At 40.5% G+C, this 6,247-nt stretch overlaps 1 pseudogene; it reads right to left on the minus strand.

Moving 5' to 3' along the window:
- Nucleotides 1-5,411: 5,411 nt before the first annotated feature.
- On the minus strand, nucleotides 5,412-5,506 carry LOC126497548 (uncharacterized; annotated as a pseudogene).
- Nucleotides 5,507-6,247: the final 741 nt, after the last annotated feature.

Genomic DNA, 6,247 nt, shown 5'->3' on the forward strand with positions numbered 1-6,247 from the left:
ATTTTGTGGATTATGGATGCTTGTCATCATCTAGTGGGGATATAAGAATATAGGACAAAATGACAACTATTCACCTCAAATGTTTTACATTGGTATGGATTTCTCTAGACTGATACAAATTTAAGGTTATTTTTGTTAGACCATATGTGTGTGTGTGTGTGTTTGTACTCTTGTTTAAGGTATTGTACCAAAGCAGCTCATTTTAAGATGTAATATAAAGTTCTACTCCTTGAAACCTATTATTACAAACTGTTTAGGATAGTTAATAAGTACATGCTAGTCATCTATAACGATCAAACTTGTGATCCTGACAGGTATGTTTCCAAGGTAATGCAGACATATTTTAGATAGAAGTTTAATAACCTAAGGCTTTTCATGACAGAGATACACATCTGCTCCTGGCAAATAGCAATCTACTTCAGTAAAGGATGATGGGCATTGAAGAACCTCCGTATGGAAGTTCACTTTCATTGTGGTAATGCTAGCCATTTGGGCAAGAAACAGCTCTTACCTTGACTGCTGTATGCATGTTTGCAATATGTTGTATAAACTGAACAAGCAGGACACAAAGGAAAAAGACTGCTGAACTTTGCCAAGGCAAGGTGGGACAGTCCTTCAAAATTCACAGAAAAGTTTATCAGATATTCCAGGCCTGTAAGCCAAAGATGGATGCCCCAACATTACAGAGGAATCTAGGGTAACTGGACAGGAAACCACCTGCTTCTGTCATTTCTATAGTTTTGGAAGTTGCTTGCTCTGTACTTCCTGTTTTCTCAGGTAATATTATACCCCTTTTTGGGTGTCTGATGGAGTTGAAGATGAGATAGTTATAGTTTTCCTTCTTTCCAAATTCAGAAAAGAAACTTACATAAGAGATGTAAAATTTATAAGGTTGAGAAACATAGTAACATAGCTTACTTATCTAAAAAAATGCTTTGAGGTCTAAAAAGATAATACAAGTTACAATACAGAGTAAATTAGGTACACAACTTTGAACGCGCCAAATAGGATAGATAATGGAGTATTTTTTCTGAATTTTCCAATTGCAAATGGACTGGATATTGTAAATGTAATTCTTACTTGATAATTATTCTTATTGAATATAGTCTTATCATGTTAAAGCTAAAATCCTTCTTTTTATTTAGATAAAAGGGGAAAATGTTGTGGAATATTTGTTTAACTATACAAAGATGTGTTTCTGTTTTACCTTGCCTAAGGCAACTGATTGGTCTAATAAAATGTAGAATGGCCAATAGTGAGGAAGAAAGTATATGTGGGACTTCCAGGCAGGGAGAATAAGTAGGAGAAGGAATTTAAGTTTAAAAGGAAGAAAGAAAAAGAGACAACAGGGGGACACCAGATGCCAACCAGACAAACATGGAGGAAACAGGAAAGTAGGTCATACAGAATGAAATAAAGGTAAAAAATCCCCAAGGCAAAATGTAGATGAATAGAAACAGGTTAAACTAAGTTAAAAGAGGTAGTAGGAGAAGTCTAAGCTAAGGCTGAGCTTTTGTAATTATTAATAGGTCTCTGTGTCTTTATTTGGAAGCTGATTTGTGACCAAAGGAAAATCCCAACAACAGGCTCACTTACATTTTTATAAGAAGTCAATGACAGTTTCAGTGTTTGGGGTTGACCTGAGCTTCTAGAAGCTGAATTCCTTGCCAAGTGGTCATCTTTACAGGCAGGCCACAGCACATGTATGTATTCAGGTATACATACCTGTTTGTGCACATGTGGGGGTCATAGTTTGACATCAGGTGTCTTTCTCTACTGCTCTTCATCTTTAGACAGGGCTATCTCACTGAACCTAGGGCTCACCAACTGGCTAAACTGAACCCTGGGATTGCAGACACAAACCACAGCTTCTGTCCTTAGGTCCTCATGCTTGCTCAGAAAGCAGTCATCTGCTGGTCCAGCTCTTCAGACAGTCTGTATCTCTACCTACTCACCCGACCTAGGTTGGCAGGCAGAACCCAAGTACTTTATACTGTAGGGAGAGAACTTGACCTAGTGTGAATTCGGCAGCTCTTGGCAGTTCAAAAGAGAACAGCAATAGTCGTGCATATAAAAGAGAAAACTAATCAAGAGTGTTTTTAACAAACCACGGATGCTTATAATCCCAGCACATGGGAAGTCTTCGCTACATAGTGAGTTCAATGCCAGTCGGGGCTACATGAGGCTATGTCTCGAAAAATAGCAAGAGCAAAAAGAATATTACCATAAAAAGGACCCGTTACCTCCGTGTTCTGTTGTGCTGGCTAGTTTTATGTCAACTTGACAGAAGCTAAAGTCATCAGAGAGGAGGAAGCCTCGGTTGACAAAAATGCCTTTATAAGATCCAGCTGTTAGGCATTTTCTTTCTTTCTTTCTTTCTTTCTTTCTTTCTTTCTTTCTTTCTTTCTTTTTTTTTTTTTTTTTTTTATTTTTTTAATTAATTAATTTAAATTTATTATCCTTCTTGGACATACCAGCCACAGTTCTTCCACCTTCCCCTCCCCCATCCTTTCCCCCAAGGCATTTTTTCAATTAGTGATTGATATGGGAGGGCCCAGCCCATTGTGGGTAGTTCCAACACTGGATTGGTGGTCCTGGGTTCTATAAAAGAGTGCACAGAGTCTAAGTCATGAGGAGCAAGCCAGTAAGCAGCTCCCATGCATGGTCTCTGCATCAGCTCCTGCCTCCAGGTTCCTAACCTGCCCAAGTTTCTGTCCTCGCCACTTTAGACCATGAACTGTTACATGGAAGTGTGAGCAAAAGAAACCTTTTCCTCCCCAAGTTGCTTTTGGGTGAGGAGTTTCATGACATCTACAGAAACCTTACCTAAGACATCTGTGTTTTCAGGATGCCTGCCCCCTCACGTGTTTGAGTAACCGTAACTGTCTCTCTTTTGTCAGAGCAGAAAGGTGAGATGGAGTGAATTTAAGGTCCTAAATTTAGAGTTGGGATTATGAAGAAACAGCTAGCATGACCCTTGGCAAAGGGTTGTGGGAACAAAAACCTAGTGGGGTGCTTAGGAAAAGGACCCGAGTCAGCTGGATACCATGTCAGCAGATGAGTGCCACTGAGGGTTCAGAAATGTCCCCTTGAGCTTAACACTGGCTTCCTAGCCAGAGCCCTCGTTTTCTTTCCTTAGAATGGACTCGGTGCTCTTCAAAACAACTGAGGACAGGTGCTGACGGCCAGTCAAGTGACAGGACCAGGCTTAACCAAGGGCTCGCATGCCGTTTCACAACGTCGTCATGAGATTAGATGCTATTATTAGTTTTCCGAAGCACGGGGCAACCATCAGCTTCAGCTAGGATGTTGAGTAACTTGCCCCAAGTCACACAGCTAGTCAATGACAGAGCTGAGATTCAGGCTTCTGGCCGCTGACTCAGAAGTCTGGGCTTTTAACCACAGCTTTGTGCTACCGCCTGGGGGGGTCAAGCTGGGGAAACATGATTGCTGTTATAGACGTACATATTACATAAAATATACATTATGTGTATAGATGCATGTGTATTGAAAAGCATTTTGATGAATTTTTGTATATCATTCACTCTGAAGCCCAGGCTGGACTTAAATCTGTGATCCTTCTGCCTCAGTTTCCCCAGTAGCTGGGGCTATAGGCCAGTGCCCATATCTCATCCTACTCTCAAACTACTGAATTTAAACATTATTATTTTTTAATAGAAAACTCAATCCCATCAGCAGAGACAGACAGAAGACAGGTAGGGACTTGAGAGTAGGAGAGGCCTGAAAGACAAAGTGTCAGACAGACAGACAGACACCTGGGGGACCGATGAATGTGCTCGTCATATGCCAGGAGGATTTCGCAATGTGTATCAGGGCTGCCAAGTCATGAACATTAGGTCTATGCAGTTTCTTCAGTGTCAGTTCTACGTCATCTTTAGAGAAGGAAGTGTCAGGTATCGAGAGAAACTCAGAGGCCCAGCAACGCGCATGGTGCACATGCGTACACACAGGCAGGCAAACAGGCATACAGGTAAAATAAGAGAAAGTTAAGACTCTTGTCCAAGATGAGCTAGAGAGATGCAAGAAGACACAGCATAATAATCTGTTGTTGTTATTTTTTATTTTGTTTTGTTTTTGTTTTCTTTTTGTTTTTTGTTTTCTTGACAGTGTCCTGACACTAGCTATGTAGATCAGGCTGGCCTCAAAACTCACATAGATCCACCTGCCTCTTCCTTCTGGGTGCTAGGATTAAGGACACGCCCCACCACACCACCCGCACAGCAACACGTCTTCTAAGACTCTTGAGTAAAGCCACGTGTGTCGGATCTCACTTGTAATCCTGTTCAGGAGGCTGAGACAGGAGGATTACTGTGAATTTGACACTAGCTTAGGTTACTTAGTAAGTTCCTGGCTGGCTTGGGCTACAGAGTATGGCTCTGTCCCAAAACAAAACGAACAAAGATAAAAAATATTTCTAGGCCGGATAGGATATGCCTATAATCTTCTGATTTGGAAGGAGGATCAGAAGTTCAATCAAGGTCATCCTCTGTCTGCTACACAGCCAGTTTTGAGGGCAACTTGATAATATGTGGGACCCTGTCTCTAAGCCACACACACACACACACACACACACACACACACACACACACACACACACACACTTTTAAGCTTAGGGAAAGAGAAACCCTTATCCACTGCTGTAGAAGCACAGACTATACAGCCATTATAGAAATCAGTTTGGAGGTTCTTCAAAACACAAAAACAGAGCTGCCATATGGCCCAGCTGTTCTGCTCCTGGCATACCGCTCCGAGAGCTCCATATCTCGCCATAGACACACTGCATATCCATCTTGTCGGCTGCTCCATTTACTACAGCAAAGAAACGGAACCAAACTAGATGTCTTTCAACAGATGAATGTATAATGAAAATATGGCATATGTGTGTGTGATGTTCTCAGCTCTAAAGAAAAATGAAGTCACACAGTCTTCATAAAAATCAATGAACCTAGAATATATAGCAATAAGTGAGGTTACCCAATCTCAGAAAAAGAAAAGAAACACATTCTCTTTCAAGCATGGATCTTAGCTAATTGTGTGTGTGTGTGTGTGTGTGTGTGTGTGCATGTGTGTGCGTCAATGCCTGTAAGTTTGGATATAGTATAACATTTAGAAAGAAGATCAATAATGGAAAATAGTCATAAAAGAGGACGTCAAGCTATGTTTTATTCCCTTTCTTTTGTGGCGGATAAGTATGTAAATTGTAACTGAGCTGATCATGAAAGTGTAAAACCCAAAGTGGACCTCCCAGCTTCAGAATGCCCATTCTAACTGTATGGAAGTTCCCCGAGCTACATAGAGGTTAGCCTGGACAAGTGTTTGAGTAGCTGCCTTGATCTAGCCGTGTGATATTTCTACTTGTGAATTCATTACAACGAAGTGAATTTTATTATAAAAAAAAGGAACACTTCACAAATTTGCATGTTTTCTTTGTACAGGGACCATGCAAATCCCTGTATTGCTCCAATTTTCACATATGTGATGTCAAAGTGAGGGTCCAACATAGTTTCTGTTTATTTGTTTGGTTGCTTTAAACATATATTTTCATTTTATGTGCAGGTGTTTGGCCTGCATGTTTGTCTGTGCACCATGAGCTTGCCCGGTGTCCATGGAGGCCAGAAGAGGGCATCAGATCTGGAGTTACAGATGGCTGAGAGCCATCACGTGGGTTCTGGGAATTGAACTCAGTCTTCTGGAAGAGCAGCCAGCGCTCTTAACCACTGAGCCATCTTTCCAGCCCCGCAATGTATTTTTAAAAGGTAAATACACTTCTTCAGAAGCTTATCTTTATTAAATATGATCAATCTACTGGGAACTTTAAAAAAGGAATTCTGTACTTATATGGCCAGCAGGGGGCAACTAAATACTTGGAAAAATCACTCTCTGTAAGGAAAAATGTTAAAATTAGGATTGTCTGTTGGCACTGTGCTGTGCGAGACAGCTGAATGCTTTTTAAAATGGTAATTAACACCTAGGCACACATTCACACTTGGAATTTGTGAAAATAATTGAGCACTCTTAAGCAGGCAGATTATAAAACCACATGCTAAGGCCTGTCTGTGCTACACTGTTTGGGTTTTCAGTATTCATGTGTGTATACCTTGATTTTATATTTTATTATAACACATTTGAGAATTTAAAAAGAAATAACGACTATAAGCCAAATCAGAACCATAGTGAGTTATTAAATACAAAAATTCTGACAGTAGAAGATCATCTGGTGTGAGAC

The sequence above is a fragment of the Alexandromys fortis genome, unplaced genomic scaffold (genome assembly GCF_014885135.2).
Source record: "Alexandromys fortis isolate MF-2015 unplaced genomic scaffold, M_Fortis_MF-2015_v1.1 scaffold_24, whole genome shotgun sequence".
Taxonomy (NCBI): Eukaryota; Metazoa; Chordata; class Mammalia; order Rodentia; family Cricetidae; genus Alexandromys; species Alexandromys fortis.